The sequence below is a fragment of the Odocoileus virginianus genome, chromosome 34, assembly GCF_023699985.2.
Source record: "Odocoileus virginianus isolate 20LAN1187 ecotype Illinois chromosome 34, Ovbor_1.2, whole genome shotgun sequence".
NCBI classification, from domain to species: Eukaryota; Metazoa; Chordata; class Mammalia; order Artiodactyla; family Cervidae; genus Odocoileus; species Odocoileus virginianus.
Window position 1 is genome coordinate 6,186,985 of NC_069707.1, and position 20,994 is coordinate 6,207,978.

General features: G+C 39.3%; 1 protein-coding gene and 1 non-coding gene across 2 annotated transcripts in view; one reads left to right on the top strand and one right to left on the bottom strand.

The window, feature by feature from the left end:
• The window catches only part of PRKN (parkin RBR E3 ubiquitin protein ligase), a 1,209,190-nt gene that overhangs the window by 595,062 nt on the left and 593,134 nt on the right, over positions 1-20,994 (top strand). The window lies entirely within an intron of this gene.
• On the bottom strand, positions 7,228-7,299 carry TRNAC-ACA (transfer RNA cysteine (anticodon ACA)). The gene has a single exon. It is a non-coding gene; the product is annotated as a tRNA-Cys (tRNA).

Sequence of the window (20,994 nt, forward strand, 5' to 3'; positions counted from 1 at the left end):
GAATACTCTCTCCAAAGAGGAATTGAAATTTCCACGTGATGAAACTGATGGCAGCTGTTCTGGCACTTCCTTCCATCTGCAGGGTTACAACGCAGACACACACGTACTCACACACTTCAGAGCCGTGTTTTAGATAAAACGCATCAATGAAGAGTTGTACTTAACACCAGGCTCTTCTGAAAAAGCAGATCTGTAGCCTTGCTCAGTTCTCCTGGGAAGACAAACACCGCTATGTTTCTGGTGTTTCTGACCATTTTCCTTTCTGTTCTTGGGAATCTGGGTCAGAGGAGTTATTCAGAGGGATGATGGTTCGTTCTTTTTCTCTACTAATATGATAAATTATAGATAAATAAGAGTATTTAGTATGTATACAAATCACATAGCATGAATACAAATTTAGTATGTATACAATTCAGATAGTATGAATATTCATTGGAAGGAGTGATGCTGAAGCTGAAACTTCAATACTTTGACCGCCTGATACAAAGAACTGACTCATTTGAAAAGACCCTGATGCTGGGAAAGATGGAAGGCAGGAGGAGAAGGGGACGACAGAGGATGACATGGTTGGATGGCATCACCAACTCAATGGACATGAGTTTGAGTCAACTCCGGGAGTTGGCAATGGACAGGGAGGCCTGGCGTGCTGCAGTCCATGGGGTCGCAAAGAGTCAGACATGACTGAGCGACTGAACTGAACTGATACAAATCAAGCAGCAAGTTAATATATTTCATCTCTTCTTCCAAATTTTCTTCCTTTTTTTCCCCAATTGCCTCCACCCTCCTCTCTCTCTATTTCTTTCTGACACAATCGTGCTTTAGGCATCTACATCAGGAGCTATGCAAGGGTCAAGAAACAGAAGTAAACATGTCACATTTTCCTCTCTCAAGTAGTTTCTGTCTTGGGAGGAAGTGAGACTTGTAAAAAAAAAAAAAATGGAGTATAAGAATATACAGTGTTGTATAAGATATATTGCAAACCCCAAGTTGAGAATGATTAACTTTACCCGAGGTCAGAAAGGCTTAACAGAAGAAGTGACATGAACTTACTCTTGGAGAAGTTGCCCATATTTCTTTTTCTTTAGTTTTTGACACAGTGGAAGGTGTTCCTTATGTTGTCTACTCATGCCTGAGGACCGATTTCTTTACAGGAATGTATAGAGTTTTGTCATGCCAGTAGGAAGTAACTGAAAATAAGTGGAAATGAGAACAAGTTTCTGGCAGGAAAAATAACCAGGAGGACCTTAAAAATGGTTACCTCCTGTGGGTGTTGCAAAGCATCAACTTAGGATGTTCTGTGATTATAAACATTAAACCATATCTAAATTAATGCAGTAGTTAAATTATACACAGTTTACATTATCCAAACACACGGGAATCTTGAAGTCACATTAAATGAAGAGACTAAAAATATAGTCAGTGTACTGACATTAAAAGATTAATATTAAGATTCTTGAAACGCAACTGGCTGAAATGGGGTGGGGAGAGTGAGTTACGAATGAGAGTTCTGAAGTTACAAGTGCACATTTGAATCCCGGCTATGACTAGGGGCAAAATAGTTTATCTGTTATACTTTCCTCATCTGTAAAATAGAAATTCAAAATGGTGGTTTATACATTTGTTATAAAGATTATACAAGAAAATACTTGAAATACAATCTCTTACCCATAGGAAACAGTTGCTCACTATTAACTATTACTGTCATCATTTTTACATGGAAAGGAAGCTATTAGCAATAGCTATTAGCACCTCCGGCAACTTAATCCTCATTGCCAGAAACACATAAATCACTTGCTTTTCACATGATCTGACACTTACCAAGATTCCTAGAATGTACATAGTTGGCAAACATACAGCAGGGCAATTTATATTATTGCTATTCAACTTATCTTGAAAAATAGTCATTTACCCAAAAAATTGAGAAAGAGATGAGCAGATAAATATGCAATGACGCTGCCATTATGAGGCTCATTTTCCTTAAGGAAAGTATTTTTATAAATAATATTGCTTCAGAGCATCATGGTTAAAACCCTTCTAGAATATTTACAGCAAAAATGTCCCTCAGGAGATTTAAGGTAGGTGAAGGTTAGCATGTCTTAAAGCGTGAAGAGTCTTCCAGATGGCCTATCCATGGTCAGCAGGACATATGTTTTCACACGGTCAGGGCAAACTTAAGTGCCTGAATCCTGGTTCTTTCCAGCAGACTTCATGCCGAACTGAAATGGCTTCATTTGTCTGGACTTAACAAACAAGAAACAAATAATTGTAGTATCCCCAAAAATACCACATTCGTGCCTCTACATCTGAGGGAAAGCCAGATAGCTTCTCAGTTGTCACGTGTGCACACAGATTGAGGAGTCAGCCAGGCCCAGGGCCCTGTCCACGCAGAGCTGAGGGAGCAAGACCCTACGGAGTCCGGCGGCCTCGTGTATGTCACAGCAACTCCCTGGGGAACGGGGGCTGCAGGAGCTCGGACCTCTGGCTTCCCAGTCTGGCGAACAACTCTGAATCCAGCTGTGCTGATGAGTGATTTTCTTGGGCAAGAAATATGATCCCACGTCTGCCCCAGAAAGACAGTGTTCACACTTGTCCAAACACAGGAAAGGAGTCGACGGCATCCTGGTTTCCTCAACCGCCTGGCCCCAAGTCTGACCATTTGCTCCTATGTTTATAAGGCTACAGGCAGATCACAGCATTCAGATCACAGGATTCAATAAAATGTCCCTAAAGACCTGACAGTGATGGAAAGGATTACCAATAGAAGCAAGTAACTAAATTGATGGCATGAGTTGGATGGAGCTTATAGAGAGAGATTTGGCACTAATGTGAAAGTCACTCCTGACTACACAGGAAGGGAGAGAATAATTTTGCAGACTGATGGTGAAATTAGAGTATTCTTGTCTTCTTAAAAGATTTATGATTAATATGTAATAAGTAAATATGGGACTTCACAGGTGGCACTAGTGGTGAAGAATCTGCCTTCCAATGCAGGAGACACAAGAGACCCTGGTTTGATCACTGGGTCGGGAAGATCCCCTGGGGTAGGAAATGGCAACCCACTCCAGTATTACTGTCTGAAAAAACCCATAGACAGAGGAGTCTAGCAGACTACAGTCCATGGGGCCACAAAGAATCAGACAAGACGACTGAACACAATAAGTAAATATATATATCTATAAAGGTCCATAATATAGAAAAATATACAGCTAAATCATAAAAATAAAATATGTGATGAATATATTTCACATAGTGGAAAAAAGGCTTTCAATGAATGCACATGCAGAGAATAAAAAAATGAATGAGATGCCGGATTTATCTTTGAAGTGCTCAAAATTTAGTCACTTGTTTATTGTATGATTGACCTTTCTTTAGGGTAAAACTTAGATCTTTGTTAGAGACAAAGGGTTCAGAGACAAAGAGACAGAGGGTTCAGAACTGATATATCTGTATGGTTCTGAAATTCCTGAGACTAAACAATGTTTGCATGAATGCTAGAGCATCATTGCACAGTCTGAAAGGATAGATTCTGGCCGTCAGGAGGCATGGATCCTGGATTACCTCAAATTTGCATTGAAGCAATTATTCTATAGCCTTTGTTAAAGGCATTTGATATTTAATCATTTATTTAAAGGTAGTTTCAATATGATATTTTGATCACTCGCATTTGTTGGGCAGCAGAGATATTGAATAATATCCTCTAAACTGAGAAGTAACTTTAAGACTGAGAACAAAGAAGGCAACTCTGTAAAGTGCAATTACGAAGTTTTTCGTGGGGAACTTGCACACAGGAAGGAAGCATCAGGCAGACGAAGCTCCACAGGTGGGATCACAGCTGCCCTCCTTGCCACTGAGAGGGGTTCAGGGGGCTTTAGAGGGACCAAAGCTGAAAGCAAACTCTTCCAGCTCAGGAGAAGCACGTCGCACCTTTGGGGACCAGGGGTTTTCCCTCCCCTGGGGGTCGCATTACCATTAACCACTATGTCTGCAAAGGCATTCTTCCAGTTCTCCTACCAGAGGGAGGCAAACATACAGGCTGATGGTGAACTTACTGGCTTAGCTGTGTCTCTTGCGAGTTGAGCTAAAGCTCAGTCCAGCAGGAAGCAACGGGGGCAGACTGGGGAACCCAGATGGAGCTGGCAAGATGGAGTCAGTGTGGTCCAGCCACACAGGTTTATTATCCGCTGTTCCATTTTGACAGGGGATTCAAGGGAAGCTGCTCTGATTGCTCATGGACTTACAAATGTTGACATATAGCAAGATAGAGAGAGTCTTTATTCATCATATATTTGAGAAAAATCATTCTATTTTCCCAATTGTATCGCATACTCTACTGTTTTACTCCCCAATTTCAAAACTTATGATTTTAGAAAAACCTTTTCTCAAGTAATTAGATTTTGGTCAGCTTAATTTTGTTTTACTTTTCAGTACATCATTTTCACTTTTTTAATTTTACTTTATTTTTAATTTTTATTTAATGTGCCCCAACACAAAATATTACTATGTTAAATAATTAAGTAATTAATTAAATTAACTTTTTTAACATATTTCAGTTTATCTTTCCCTTAGGAAATTCCTTCAAATTGTGACATCATCAGAGAAACGTCTGTTTAGACTATCAACTACCTTCAACTTCACCAACCACTTTGTAATGTCCAAATACAATGTCTTTAATATTATCTACAAGAATATCTTTTAAAAAATTGATTAAAAAAAGGAGGATTTGGCTTAGTTTTAGACTTCACTTGTATTTTCCTTTATTCTTATCTGTACCTTTCCTTTTCAATTCACGAGACACTTAACATTCTGTCAGCGTGTATTCAAAGTCTCTCCAGGCTGTACCTGCATCGCATCCTTATTAATTGCAAATCACAATTGCACCCAATGCAGCAGACTCACAGACTTCAGGGGCTCCAGACCCATCTGAGATGTGCCACGGCAACTTTCCTCCCCACAGGGCAACTATGCTGCCTCTGTATTCAGGAGCACAGGTTGCAAATGTAAATGAACTTACAGGGGCAGATGATACTGGAGCAAAGTCGAGCCAAATCTCTGCAATTTTTAATAAGTGGTGTTATCAAGCACGCATGGGACCCCTGAATAAAGGCATGTTGCCGTGATCTGTGCTAGTATACCGGGGACTGAGGATTCCCCGGCCGTCCCTTGGCATGCCGGATCTTAAAGCTTGGGAGGCGATCTGCAGTTCTGTCCTGTCACTGCTCAGCAGATTAATTACACCTCAGTGCAATAAGCCTTAATGTTCCGGGGATGGTTATTGTAGTATATCATTTCAATGATCTGTGGATAGCGAACTACTCGGAGGCTTGTTTTGAACTGCACCTTTCAATCCATCTCTTAGCACTTGGAGGATGCGCCGAGGCATACAAGAGCTGGACACACTTCAGTACCCATCAAAGTACTGTTTAAGCACCTTAGCCTGTGCCTTACATGGTTCTGGTGATGCTAATGATGCTGTAACAGCGAGCGCCTTTTTACTTACTTACTGAAAGCACAGTCATCCAGGCCCCAAGGAAGGGCGAACGAGGAGAGTGAGGCTAAGTCCTAACACTTAAGGCTTCACTGACGCATGAACTTGATCTCCATGTAGCTCCTTTCTTCTCTATAAAATATAAACTTAGTAATAGAATTTTAACCCTAGAGATTATGATTCTAATAGCAGAAAGAAAATGCCTTGGAAGCTCATCCTGAAACATTGTGTGAGCCAGTGAGCAATCTAAGTGTGGGTCATTCACCAGGGTGGCTCAGAAGGAAGTATGGAATGCTTTGCAGAAAAATTTGTGTAATAATATAAATGTCAGAGAAGTATGATATTCCCAAAGTGGGTCCAGGCTAAGTTCAGGGAAAATAATCATATAAAGACAGATGCCTTGCTTTGGATTTTATGTTTTGCCTAGAGTTTCAGATACTGCTCTCAAAGTCTTTGTGTAGTTATGTCATTGTAGAACTCACCTGTTGAGAATTTATTTAATGGTATAGAGCTATACTCAAGATATTTTTAGGCTCTTGGAGGAGGTGAAATGTTTTAAGTACATAAGGTATATTGGAGACAGTTATGAGAAGTTGAGCAAATTTATAAATCACCTTGAAATAATCAGTGTGCATGTTAAATACAATTCTCCATAGTAATTATAAATCATTCATGTTGTATTTTTAAAGGGGCCCTAAGAGAAATCTGTCCATATTGTATTGGAGCTTAATTTGCATTACCATAAAGGACTTAAAGTAATAAAAATGCTTTCTTTTAAAATATTTTGTAATTCAGACTCTTCAACTAATCCAAAATGGCTTTCCTCACTATTAGTGTAAACTAATCTTATTTTAACCACATTTCCAAAGACTAAAATCTTAGCACGGGTGCATGCGTTGTTAACTTGCTATTGAGCTTTGCCTCCGTCTGGAAGTTTCCGGAGCCTCTGTTCCTCAGCAAGCTGCAGATTTCTCCCACTGGGTTTATGGGCTTGTTGCAAGGCAACCGGCTCCCCGGTGCAGGCTGTAGGCAGACAACAGCGGCTCTCCCTGGGGTTTCTTTGTCCACGCTTGTATTGGTTTATTTTAAGATGAGCACAGCTTGTCTTATAGGAAGTGAAAAAGGAAAAAAAAAAAAAGCTAAGTGACTGAAAAGGTTAACTAGGAAATATAAAAGCCTATAGTCTCTTGATGTGACAGGCAAAGTTTCAGAAAATGATGGATTTGATTTCCTCAAAGGGATCTTTTAATGTGATGGAGAAAACATCTGAATTAATTAGATGAAAAAGCCAGTGCTCTGGAGCTTCTGCTGAGAAAAACTAGGTTCCTAGTGAAGAAGTCTCGCATCGATTGTTAAACCTTGTTTTTTCAAACATTCTTGAAATAGTTTCAACTTTTTTAGCTTTCAGTTCTGTATTAAAGGTAATGATTTTCTATCATTTGATCTGAATTAGACATTTTTTCACTATGTTCTTGACATGACAATGATGATATGATTAATTGGGCACTTAATCTTGTCAGGCACATGTCATGTGTTCTCATTTAATCCTAAAGAAACCTCGTGTGACTCTGATTCCTCATTTTAAAGACAAGGAAACTAGGCCTAGATTGAGTGAGTGAAGTCGCTAGGTTGTGTCTGACTCTTTGCCACTCCATGGACTGTAGCCTACCAGGCTCCTCCATCCTTGGGGTTTTCCAGGCAAGAATACTGGAGTGGGTTGCCATTTCTTTCTGCAGGGGATCTTCCCAACCCAGGGATTGAACCCGGGGCTCCTGCATTGTAGGCAGACGCTTTACCGTCTGAGCCACCAGGGAAACCTAGATTAGCAACCATCTTATATGAGTAATTCTTAGAGCTGAATTTCAAACCAGTTTTGGTGAATAGAAAGAATAGACTGAACTTCGATGTAGAGCTAACCCCATACATTCAGTCAGTTCAGTTCAGTCACTCCGTCGTGTCCAACTCTTTGCGACCCCATGAATCACAGCACGCCAGACCTCCTTGTCCATCACCAACTCCCAGAGTTTACTCAAACTCATGTCCATCAAGTTGGTGATGCCATCCAGCCATCTCATCCTCTGTCGTCCCCTTCTCCTCCTGCCCCCAATCCCTCCCAGCATCAGGGTCTTCTCCAATGAGTCAGCTCTTCGCATGAGGTGGCCAAAGTATTAGAGTTTCAGCTTCAACATCAGTCCTTCCAATGAACACCCAGGACTGATCTCCTTTAGAATGGACTGGTTGGATCTCCTTGCAGTCCAAGGGACTCTCAAGAGTCTTCTCCAACACCACAGTTCAAAAGCATCAACTCATCGGTGCTCAGCTTCTGTCACCAGTCCCATCCACAATTGGGTGTTGTTTTTGCTTTGGCTCCATCCCTCATTCTTTCTGGAGTTATTTCTCCACTGATCTCCAGTAGCATATTGGGCACCTACCGACCTGGGGAGTTCCTCTTTCAGTATCCTATCATTTTGCCCTTTCATATTGTTCATGGGGTTCTCAAGGCAAGAAAACTGAAGTGGTTTGCCATACATTAGATTTCCATAAAGATAGTTCCATAAACAACTATTTCCAAAATTATTTTGCTTTTTCATAAAGGTTAACAGATAACGAAAATGAGTTTAAAATTATAAAACACGAAAGATTAATCCATATGGTATGATTTAAGTATTAGAGACAAATTGGTTAATGAGACAATGTGACAATTTGAGCAAGCTTGTGAGGGAGTCAGATCTATATTGCATGGAAGTTTGTAAATTTGCTAGTAGAGCCTCTGAGGGTTTCGGTCGTGGGTTTTGATGTATTTGGTGTAAACCATCCTGCCCATCCCCTCTCATTACCGAGAGGATGTTTTCCTTTGGGAAACATTAATACATAAAAGCATTAACATTAATAACATAATACATTAATACATAATACATAAAAGCAACTCCATGAAATAGGAGGCAAAAAACCACCTTGCTTTTATCTGTGCCTGGGTCTGAAGCTCCGTACGTCTCCATAGTGAAGGCTAGGTTGGATCTCATGGCCTAATGAGGCTTAAGGCCAAAGAGTATAAGCTGTGATCTCAGGGTTTTTGTCACTCAGTGATCAGCAGACTTGGACCACCAGGAGGAGAGTGCTCCTGGGTTATTTGCATGACTTGCTAATACCCCACTTCCAATTACAATAAACACAGCCCAATTAGTGAGCTCACTTTGGTCATCAGCGTAGCACTCTGCTCCTGGTGATTGGAGGTGATGGAGGTCGGCGTGAGCCAGGCAGGGGCGCTCAGTAGTGTTATGCCTTTATCCCCATCTGGACCAGAAGGAAGAGATGTAGAACACTTTAACTTCTTCAAACTGTCATCTTGTGTACAGAAAGTGGGTGGTGGGAAAAAAGCTCGTTGACTATTTGACCTGGGTGTGTTTTGATGAGTCTGCTGTTCACTGGAATCTGATTCAAGTCCAGGACCTATCAATGACTCACCCGGGTTACAGAAAGGCCGCTGGAAAGGCAACAGATACGTTACCTTTGCTATGGATTTGCTTTTTTTTTTTATACCAGAATTAGTCCAGCTCTTTATTCCTCTAGCAGAGAATTGCCCTATAATGTGAAACTGACTTTCATGAAATACGAGTAAATATGAAATGCCAGATGGAGACCTTCATCTTGGTGGCTGTGAACTGTTCTTTTTCATTTTGGAGGCTCAGAATGAATACTTATCTTGTCAGTTTATGCTCCACTGTACAAAGGTTCTGTTTTGTGTAAATGAACTTAAGTCAATTTAAAACAAATTGATTTCCATCTCTAAGAGTGAAATATCCTACACTGAAAGTAGACACTTTCCATGAAAGTGTCATTTACATTTGATTTCTGACCTCAGCCTTATATATTGATGGTAAGATATAACCATTCTTATTTTTAGTCCCGAGATTGGAAGGTTTTCAGCTTCCTATTTTCTCACCCAAGGACTTTGCTATATTATGTTCTTTATATCTGAATAATTCCCCAGTTCTTCTAGCTTGAGTCTTATAGAATATATTGCAATTTGCTTCTATTTCAGAAAATAGAAGGGTGAGCTGTTAAAGGTGATAGTGGAGCAGGGAAAGGAATAGTAATGCTTTTTTTCTTGAAATAAGAACATAACAGACCATCTCCACCTTACAAATGCCATTTTCCATTGGAAATTAGGCTGAAGCTGAAACTGGACTTCAAAGGGGAAAATATTACAGCCCTAAATACAGTTGGTTTTGCACTTCTGACTAAAACCTGGAATTGCTGTCCACCTTTACTTTTTGCATTTACTTGATATACAACTTTTTTTTTTCCCCTTGAGTACTTGATCATCATCTTTAAGCCCAAACACATGTCACTGCAACTAATGAGAAAACAATTCTGTAATCTCAAGAAGGTCCCTGAGCAAAAGAGTGAAGCCCAGCAGTGCACTTGGTGTGTGAGATCCTTTTCTGCACTGAGGCAATGTGATGGTTTGTTAGCAGAAAAATTCAAACTCATCATCAGAGAAATTTTACCCACTAGTTCACTAAAGGAAACCCTTGATACCTTTGAACATCTGCCTTCTACTGTTTTAAAGGATTGATTGCAGAAGTGCGTCTAGAAATCATCTGTGAGTTTACTCAAAATGTGTTTTAAAAACACATATTTTCTACAATATAAACTTGTTATCTTCCAACAATGTGAAAGTGGAGTTTTACAAGGTAATTGCTTACCCCTGAAAAGTAGTGAAAACATCCTCACTGCCGAAACCTGGGAGAGTCCAGCCATAGTGTTAGGCAGCTGGTAATCACCTTTACAAGTGGTGTGAAGTAATCCACAGAATATATCACTAAGTGAAAAAAAGCAGATACAGAAGGTTATCTGTACTGCACTGCCCTTCAGCCTTACCCTTTGTGTAAGAATAAAGCGGACACTGGAGACCAGCTGAGAGGGGAAACAGTTGAATTGCCTGGTGTGAGTGTGTGTGTCTGACTCTTTGTGACCCCATGGACTGCAGCTGGCCAGGCTCCTCTGTCCATGGGACTTCCCAGGCAAGAATACTGAAGTGGGTTGTCTTCCTTCTCTAGGGGATCTTCCTGACCCAGGGATCGAACCTGTGTCTCCTGCATTGGCAGGCAGATTCTTTACCACTAAGCCACCTGGTCAGGTCTTACCATGGTATATAGAGTAGCGTGGTGTAATTCAAGGTAGTCCATTTATCCATATCTGTCTATTGATCTATCTATCTATCTGTATCTATCATTTATTTCCTCTGAAAGGAAGTTTTTAAGACATTTCTTCATTGAAGTACAGTTTTGCTAGTCAAAAATTGGATATGGAGAAATACAGTATAGTCAGACAGTTTCTATTTTAAAAACTTTTGTGTGTCTTTAATTATGTCTGGTCAAGGCTATGTTTTTTCCAGTGGTCATGTATGGATGTGAGAGTTGGACGGTGAAGAAAGCTGAGTGCTGAAAAATTGATGCTTTTGAACTGTGGTGTTGGAGAAGACTCTTGAGAGTCCCTTGGACTGCAAGGAGATCCAACCAGTCCATCCTGAAGGAGATCAGTCCTGGATGTTCATTGGAAGGACTGATGCTGAAGCTGAAACTCCAATACTTTGGCCACCTCATGCGAAGAGCTGACTCATTGGAGAAGACCCTGATGCTGGGAGGGATTGGGGGCAGGAGGAGAAGGGGACGACAGAGGATGAGATGGCTGGATGGCATCACCGACTTGATGGGCATGAGTTTGAGTAAATTCCGGGAGTTGGTGATGGACAGGGAGGCCTGGCGTGCTGTGATTCATAGGGTTGCAAAGAGTCAGACATGACTGAGCAACTGAACTGAACTGACTGAACTGAATTACTTCTATGGTTAGAGTATACAAAATGTCAAATTTTAAACACAGATGTTTTCTTGTTGACGTCACTTGGTTTATGATATTATATTACTTTCAGGTATACAGCACAGTGAGTTAGTATTTTTATTGATTATATTCCATTAAAAGTTATTTCAAGCTAATGGCTCTAATTTCCTGTGCTACGCAATATATCCATGTTACTTATCTATGTTATTACATAATAGTTTGTATCAGTTCAGTTCAGTGCTCAGTCGTGTCCAACTCTTTGCGACACCATGGACTGCAGCACGCCAGGAGTCCCTGTCCATCACCAACTCCTGGAGCCTATCCAATCTCACGTCCATTGAGTTCGTGATGCCATCCAACCATCTCATCCTCTGTCATCCCCTTCTCCTCCTGCCTTCAATCTTTCCCAGCATCAGGGCAACACTGACTACTCAGCAATTATCAAAAGAAGGGATCAAAAGCAGAATTATACAACTCCCATGTGTCATTGGAGGCTGTTTCTATTTTGCTATATGCATTCATTTTTTTTTTTAAGGTTCCATATAGAAATGATAACAGTTATTTGTCCTTTTCTTTCTGCCTTACTTCACTAAAGCATAATATTCTGTAGATCCATGCATGTTGCTTAAAATTTAGTAGCATGTAGCTGAATTTCATTCTTTAGAATACTTTAGACTTAATCTAACGAGAGGTTATGAACCCAAACCAACCCTCAAATAGTTTTAAAATTTGTACTATTGAGCTAACACAGCTCAAGATTTGAGCTGAATTAGTAAGGATGGTTTTTCTAGCCACCTGTCAATTCCTCATAGAACTATAGAAGAAAGTAAAATGGTTCATTAAAATGCCAAGGCAATCTTTAAACTTAGTTTTAGTCCCCAGAGTTTCCATATCTTTGTAAATCAAAGTTTTATTCTAATAGCCAAGGATGGAATTCTAGGAGAGTTTGTGTGTGCTGACAGCAGACCACAAAGAAATATCTATTGCAGTCTCACATGGGAGGAACTAATTTATGTTTCAAAAATGTTCCACTACTTTGTCCAAAAGATTTTTGTTTGCTTGCCTCAGGAAATAACAACTCCAACTCTATAGGAAACTAGCACATAGGCATTAAATTTACAAACAGTATTGTATGAATATGCCTTGTCATAAGCCAGAAGACTTTCATTTCACTTCATACACCCTGCTGTGCCCCTGAAGAGGCAATTTTATCTTCAATATGTATTATAAAAGTTTTTAAAAAATAAAGCACCCTTGACTTTGTATTCTGGGTTCAGCTTTTCTTCCTTGTGGAAACTGACAGTATTCTTTCCTCTCCTTTTTTGCCTAAAGTAATTGAAGACTGGCGGCATTGGCGGTAGTGGTTTTATTTTCATTTTGCTGAAATTTCTAGAAAGAGGTGTGTTCCCCTAGTTTATGAAATGTGACCAGTCTTTTACAATGTTCTTCTGGGAGTGAGTTGCTTTGATTTCCGTTTTCCCAATTTTTATTTTCAAATTTCCTTTTGCCTTCCAGGTCTAAGTCTAGGCACTGTAGCGTGGTGCTTCTTTATGGTCCTTCTCAAGTTTATTTTGTTCCTAAACTGACAGAACTGGTTTAAGGATATCCAAGTTTTTGGTTCTCAAAAATAGTTATTCCTTTTTGTACTATAGTCATGTTCCTTCATCTTTACTGATACAGATCCCTTCAAGAACTGTCAGGCTCTGTATATAACATTCCTACTATAAAGCCAATATCTGTATCCCCATGGAAGGCTGTGGTATCTTATTCCTGTGTGACACATGCTTCCGATTTATTTTTCTATTCCTGTCTATTTTCTTATACTTTAAATTGAAAGTGTTCCATACAGAATTGTATTTTAAACCCAAAGATGACTGATGACAGTAATTGAGTTTGCCCATAATCGTCTTAGTGGTTCCAGTTTCTCTCTGGGGGTTATTAATCCCAAGACTTTGGTCAAGTTCCTGCTGCAACTTCTATTTCACAATAAATAGTTGCATAATATCAATGCTAAATCGTATGCACAAGAGGGTTATGTATATTGAAATATATACATTAGCAATATGTATATTGAAATATAAACACTATCATGTGTAAACTAGGTCATAGGTGGAAAGTTATATATATAACACAGAACGCTCAGCCCTTTGCCCTGTGATGACCTAGAGTGGTGGGATAGGTGTGCTGGGAGTAGGCTCGAGAGGGAGAGCACGTATGTGTACTTCCAGCTGATCCACAGTGTGGTACCTCAGAAACCAACACAGCATCGTAAGGCAGTTGTCTGCCAATTAAAAATTTTGAAAAGACAAAGAGCATGCACACTGCTAGTTTTTCATTCCCCAGTCCCGGCTGTTATGTACAGTGAAGTCTGAGAGATGAACACAACTCCGGTTTCTTCTGTTGGACCAAAATCAACAATGAACCCAACAAGCCCATCTGGGTCAGCTTCCTGGGACAGAAAATAGGATGGAGAGGGTGGGAAGGGGATCTGAACGTTTTTCTGACACAGATTCTGTCTCCTGTTTCTGACCTTCTACCATCTCTTGAGGGTGCACAAGGATTTCCATGATAAATGCGGTAGTTTGGCTTTCCTCCTTTTCTGAAAATTGCCAAAAGAAGCTCAGTTTTTTCCTTTTAGGCAAGTCAGTTATAACTCATTTCTCTTGGTAAATTTTCCAGTTCAGCTTCATTTTTCATCTTAGTAACTTGCTTAAGTGTGAGATACATAATAAATATTCCCCCTTGCGATATCTGAAAATATATCCACAGCTATAATTTTCAGACTTCGGTTGTATAGGAAAGCCTTTCATTCTGCTATATCAGAATGACATGTAAATAGAACACCTGGTTGTTTTGAATGTATATTGATTCTGTTTTTTTAAAGGTATTCAAAATTTAGTGTTTATGGAATGAGGTTATTATAGATGACTCTGGGTAGCTATAAATTCAAATTGATCTGGGACCATAATGCTTGCCTTTGAGAGATGCTAAGCCATCTTCCTTACTTTTTCCTCCAAATATCATACCATTAAGGTAATAATGTTGTCTGCCAGAATTTGTTGTGATGAGCAGATGGGTTACTAATATTTTGTTGATTGATTTCTTGCCTATTTCTGCTATAAAACTTAATTGATGATTCTGCCATCAACAGTTTAAGTGGTAGCTATTAAGTTTAGACTTGGAGATTCTGAAAAAACTCTTGCCCATTAAGTTTTTTTTTTTTCATTATCTGTTGTCATTTTAAGAAATATATTCTCAAAACACCTTCTATCCCTAGCTGAGGAAACATGTGTCAAGCTGTAAAGTTGTTCTCTGGAGGGGGAGTTTTGTTTTATTTTGTTTTTTTAAATAGCTTTGATTTCTTGCCTAAAATTTGTGTGCTAGTATGCTTGTGAATGGTGATAATAGTAGCACTACTACCATTATTATTATTAAAGAATATCTTCTTTAAGTTCTTAGGAGGTACAGTGAACCGTGTGGCCTTTCTTTAACCTGACACAGTTGAATTTCTTTGAAACACTTCTTCCTTCATGTCATTTCAATATGACCACTATATTATATTCTCAGGCCAATGGCATTTCTTTAAAGGTTCAACCCTTTATTAAATATTATAGAAATGAATAATTGCATCACTACTTTTCAGGCACAGTTAAAATATTTTTTTAATGCTCATTTTCAACCACTTTTTGGATCTTGGCTGACAAATAGCATACTTTTCATTCATCCATTCATTTCTTCATCCAACTATTCGCTGGCTCATTTATTTAGCTATGTATATATGCCTGGTACTGCTCTGACTTCCAAAAATACCATGATAAAATGGGAGGGTCACTGTTCTTACAAGAACCTCATGTTAATATATTTTGAGAGTGGGGAGCGGGGAGAGGGAAGGCACAGGAAGAGAAGTTTTAAAATGCTTGTCAGTTAAGATAACGTCAGGTAGCGACAAGTGCTATGACAAATGTCAGGATGGGATCTCGTCTCAAGAGAGAATGGAATAGAGCTGAGCAGCTACTTAAACTGAGTCTCAAGGACCTTGGACTGAGATCTAAATGGTAAGAAAGAACCAGGCACATGAAGGTCAGAGGGCAGAGTGCTCTAGGCAAAGAAACAACTAGAACCAAGTGTCTCGAGCAGGGAAAGAGTGTGGTAAGAATGAGGAGTGTGGTCAGGATGGCAGGTGGAGACCAAGCTGGCTCAGATCCTGCAGCGTTGTCTGCCAAGTGGGATGTAAAACTCAAGGAGAAAGAGAAAGAATATCATCAGGCTTAAACTGTTGAAAGACTCATCTGGCTGTGGGAAAAACGTGGTAGAACATCAGTTTCTTATACAAGGTTATTTCCCATTCACTTATTTTCTAAAATCCCAGTGTTTCTCAATGGTTCATTCAACTTAATCAACAAATATTTATCAACTGCTGGGTATTAGAACAGTGCCAAGTGGTGGGAGACAAAATGACACAAATTGAATCCACACAAATAAGTGCACAACTTTATTTTAATTATTTAAAACTAAACTTTTGGTGCATTTGATAGTGATTCAAAGAGAAACACATTTACCTGATTTTGTTCAAACAAAATAGCTATGTCTTCATGTGCTTTTTATTTTTTAATTAAATTTAGCAATATCACACTCAGCATTAAATGTCATAGATGTATGATATCTTTTATATTATTTCAAATTAATAAATGACTTTGAAATTCTGCAGTTGGAAAATCATATGATGGGATTAAGTAAACTTAGATAATAGAAATAATACGCATTCTTTCTCTTTACCACCTTCTAACCTTTATGCCAGCACCAGTTTTTAAACTTAATATTTTTTCCCCAAAAGGTCAGATTTATCTTAGCGAAGACCTTGAAGTTCCCTATCTCAAGTGCTTTAAAGCTAACTTGGAGAAGTAAACTGAGTCCAAGGAGCTTTTTATCATGAATACAGTCTTTCTTCTCTATAGCCAGAGGCATTCTTGGCAGGGCAATAGGTTCAGGCTGTCAGCACTCAAGCAAGAAAGCAATAGGAGCTCAAGAGTTTCTCTCTCTCTTTCTTTCTCCTAGCAATTTAACACTCCTGCTGAGAGCAAGAGAGAGAGAGAGAGAGCAAGAGAGAGCTGATTTGTGTTTCATTGAACCTAAACTCCGAGAGCCTTTCCCTTGTTTAAGCAAAATAATAAATCAACTTAATTTTAGTAATACGGTAAAATGTCTTCAGTTCAGTCACTTAGTTATGTCTGACTCTTTGAAACCCCATGAACTGCAGCACGCCAGGCCTCCCTGTCCATCACCAACTCCCAGAGTTTACTCAAACTCAATGTCCATCAAGTCAGTGATGCCATCCAATCATCTCATCCTCTGTAGTCCCCTTCTCCTCCCACCTTCAATCTTTCCGAGCATCAGGGTCTTTTCCAATGAGTCAGTTCTTCACATCAGGTGACCAAAGTATTGGAGTTTCAGCTTCAGCTTCAGTCCTTTCAATGAATATTCAGGACTGATTTCCTTTCAGGGATCATTTCTATAGTTCCTTACTAGAGAAGTTTCTCTGAAGATGGAGAGTACTAATATACTTCATATAAAAATTTAGCTCTATATTTCTATCAACTTGTTTTTCAGATTAATATCTTGATTCCAAAAGCCACTATTGTAATATTTATTCCATTTACAGTAAGTTATTATCCAAGAAAGTCTTCTTTTTTTATCCCTAGAAACAAATAAAATGTTTCTACTATGATCAAACTATATATTTTGTTTTGTTTTCCAAAATAATCAATACCAATTTAACTAAAACTTTATCCTGAACCTATCCTGACATTTGACTTATCCTATTGACCTCAACATAGAAAAAAAAATTATGTACATAAGACTTATTTTCTACTCACCGTCAAACCTGGGTCTGAGAAGGCAGCTATGAAGTAAAGAGTTGATCGATAGCCAGTTTTCAACAATCATTTCTCATCATAGGGAAATAGTGTCTGCAATGTGAGGTTGACTTATTATGTGGGTTCCAAGTGCTCCAGTTCAATAGTTCTTTTCCTGAGCTACTATTTTGCAGTGAGAACTTGCATAGAGTTCTCCAGAACTCTATTTCTGGAGAACTTGTAGTTTTGTCATTACCTCTGCTGAGCTTAAGAAATTTGTTGATTGCGAATGCAACTCTACATACACGTTATCCTCAAGGAAATGAGTAAGCAGTAGTTTTCAACTATTATCTGCTAGCTAATGAAGGTGTGTGACATTACCTCAGATAAATTCTTAATTCTTTGTGTTGAGTGTCCTAGACCCCAGGCTTTTCAGGTTTGGTTACGAGTTGCTTCAGCATGAAAGTACCTTGCAATCTTGTTTACTCATCTCTTTCTAGGCTGACATGAGTCTACTTCCAAAATTTGTGTGGGAAAAACATAGAATGGAGCTGGGGAAAGATGAATATTGTTACCTATCTATTAACCTAGAGTAGTCTGAATTAATTCAAATTATAAAAAGAGGGTTACTTCTATTTTGATTAGCATATTCAGGTCAACGAAGATTTTTAATAATGGTTGTAATAATAAAATGTCTGTCTTTCACTTCCATCAAGATGGTCAGTCAGGGACTAGATTTACCTGTTCCTGGATTCAAACTAAGAAACAAAACTTAGGCAAATACATGAAATAGTGATTTTCAAAATGCCAGCAACAAGGGGCAGTGATTTCTGAGAGACAGAAAAATGTGGTGATCTCTATGATTGCCCCAGCTCACTGCCTCAAGAGAGTTTTCAGGCTATGACACAGTGAGACACAGCCCAGACAGAGCGCAGTAGAAGTAAGAAGGCGGAATCCAGAAATGGCAGTCGGAACCATCTGAAATGGTTGAGAAAACAGTAACCCAGTTCTCACACAGGGCTGGAAACACTGCTTCTCCCCAGCAGCCACGCTAGAAAACTTCACGGGGCCCCAAAGAGAGTGCTAAGAGGACTTCGCCCTCAGTTGTGGGAAAGTCTTTTCTGAAATTCGTGCATCTTTGGAGCCAGCTATATTAAATCTTAAAAACAATAGATTACACTATTACCAAGTAACTGTGTGTATGCTTAGTCACTTAGTCTTTTCCAATGCTTTGTGACCCCATGGACTATAGCCCACCAGGCTACTCTGTCCACAGGATCAGGCAAGAATACTGGATTGGGTAGCTCTTTCATTCTCCAGGGGATCTTCCCTACCCAGGGATCAAACCTGGGTCTCCTGCATTGCAGGCGGTGATCACACTTAGTACAATTGAATAGTTCCCAGCATAGAAGAGTTTTTAAAGTTAAATGACCCTAGCCTGATGTTAACCATATAGATCCATAACATAATTGTGGGAGTTTTCCAAGAATATTTCTTGGAATATAAAAGCTCAACATGGCCAAATAGCAATGCCTAGCATTAAAGCAAAGATTATAAGTCATGCAAAAGAGCAAGAACACATGATAATAAGGGTTTATAACATAAGTATAAAATACATGACAGTAGCATAAAGCTGATTATTGAAAAAATGGAAGCATACTCTGGAAAGTTCTTATACTGTGTGAAAAGTGGCATAACATTACTTTAGATTAGTCAAGACTCTTGAGAATCCCTTGGACTGCAAGGGGATCCAGCCAGTCCACCCTGAAGGAGATCAGTCCTGGGTGTTCATTGGAAGGACTGATGTTGAAGCTGCAACTCCAATACTTTGGCCACCTGATGGGAAGAACTGACTCATTTGAAAAGACCCTGATGCTGGTAAAGATTGAGGGCAGGAGGAGAAGGGGGGCGACTGAGGTTGAGATGGTTGGATGGCATCACCGACTCAATAGACATGAGTTTGAGTAAGCTCTGGGAGTTGGTGACGGACAGGGAGGCCTGGCGTGCTGCAGTTCATGGGGTCGCAAAGAGTCAGACACGACTGAGTGACTGAACTGAACTGAGTCAAAAATGAATAGTATAATATATAAATATTTATATATAATTGGCTTTCCTGGTGCCTCAGTGGTAAAGAATCTGCCTGCCAATGTAGGAGATGTGGGAGATGCAATCCCTGGGTCAGAGAAGATCTCCTGGAGAAAGAAATGCACCCCACCCCAGTATTCTTGTTTGGGAAATCCCATGGACAGAGAAGCCTGGCGGGCTACAGTTCGTGGAGTATCTGAAGAGTTGGACATGACTTAGCAACTAAACAAGACAACAATTTATATATAATTATATATATGACTTATTGTGTATAAGCATATATAGATAATAGTATATAAGGATATAGTGTGATATAACCCTTAAGCAGTGTCTAAAATAACAAAGAGCTATAGCTGATAAGCCAATAAAGAAGGTAAAATAGACACACAAAAATAACCCAGAAAAAAGCATAAAAGGAGGAAAGGAGAATAAAGAACTGACGGGAAACATAGGAAACAAGTAGTGAGATGATAGGCGTAAATCAAACCATATAAATAATCACCTGAAACAGGATCCAGCACATTGCCCGACACATAGAAAACGCAAAATGAATGTCAGTGCACAGACAGGCTTGTGATGAATGCTCACCCACGCAGATGAGGATTGGCTGCTGTGTGCTCTTGCTTTGGGATAATTTTCACTACGAGTCACCTTATATTTTTCAGGAATTGTGGACTTGGTGTGTGTCAGGGACAGTCATTTTCTTGATATCACAGACTATCCCTTTTCTTAATATCACTGGCCAGTAAGGTTCAGTGTGCTGAATACACAGCACACTGTGGACCCAGGAGGCATTAGCATCCCAGAATTAACTGCAGAGGCATCCCCTCAGGGTTATTTGTCAATTTTCCATCCAAGCAAATGGTCCCTTTTGTAGCAGCTGATGATTTTGCTTGTAATGTTAACTTCTGAGTCATGAGAGCTCACTATGGTGATGATTCTGAATGGGTGAGGAGGGCCATCCTGGAAAAATCTTTGTCATGGGTGTGAGCTGTGTATAATATTGTGTTGGAGGTTCTGAGACTCTCTCTTCATTCACCTTTCCTCAGTCTATTGAGAATCTACATTTATTTCCAGCAAACACTTTTGTATGTTAAGAACACAAAATAAAATAGAATGGTTTTTATTATCAGAGGACCAAAGAATGATTATGGTATTGTAAAGAAAATTACCAAACACACATTCTCAATTCACTCTACTCTTTCCTGGAAACGTAAACTGACACCATAAATCACTTATTTCCACAGTGTGATTTCCCTGAGGATCCCACTTATATCGAGGCATTTTAGGGGGAGGAAATATACTAAAACGGACCCTTTGGCGCATTTACACTGCAAACATTTATAAGATGATTGGATTTCTCATTCAGTGTCTTTTATGCTCTTGATACCTTACTGGAGTCCAGAAAATTCATTTAAACTTTCTCTCATTTAACGCATGACTAAATGTCACTGTTGTTGTTGAAGTCCTGCAGCCTCAGCACAGTGGGCAAGTCGTAGCTCATGAAGCCTGGCACCAGACTGGAGAGATGTAACCAGCGTCAGTGACAGCCAGCCCTGGCGACACACGCACTGGTTGCTTGATAGTTTGGTTTATCTTTGTCAGTCAAGCACATAAATTTGGCAAAACTTACAAATGTTTATTTATATTCAAACATGTGGAATTTCATAGCACAGCTAATATATCATTCTAAGTCTTGTAAAAAGAGATTATTATGTATTTAGTGAA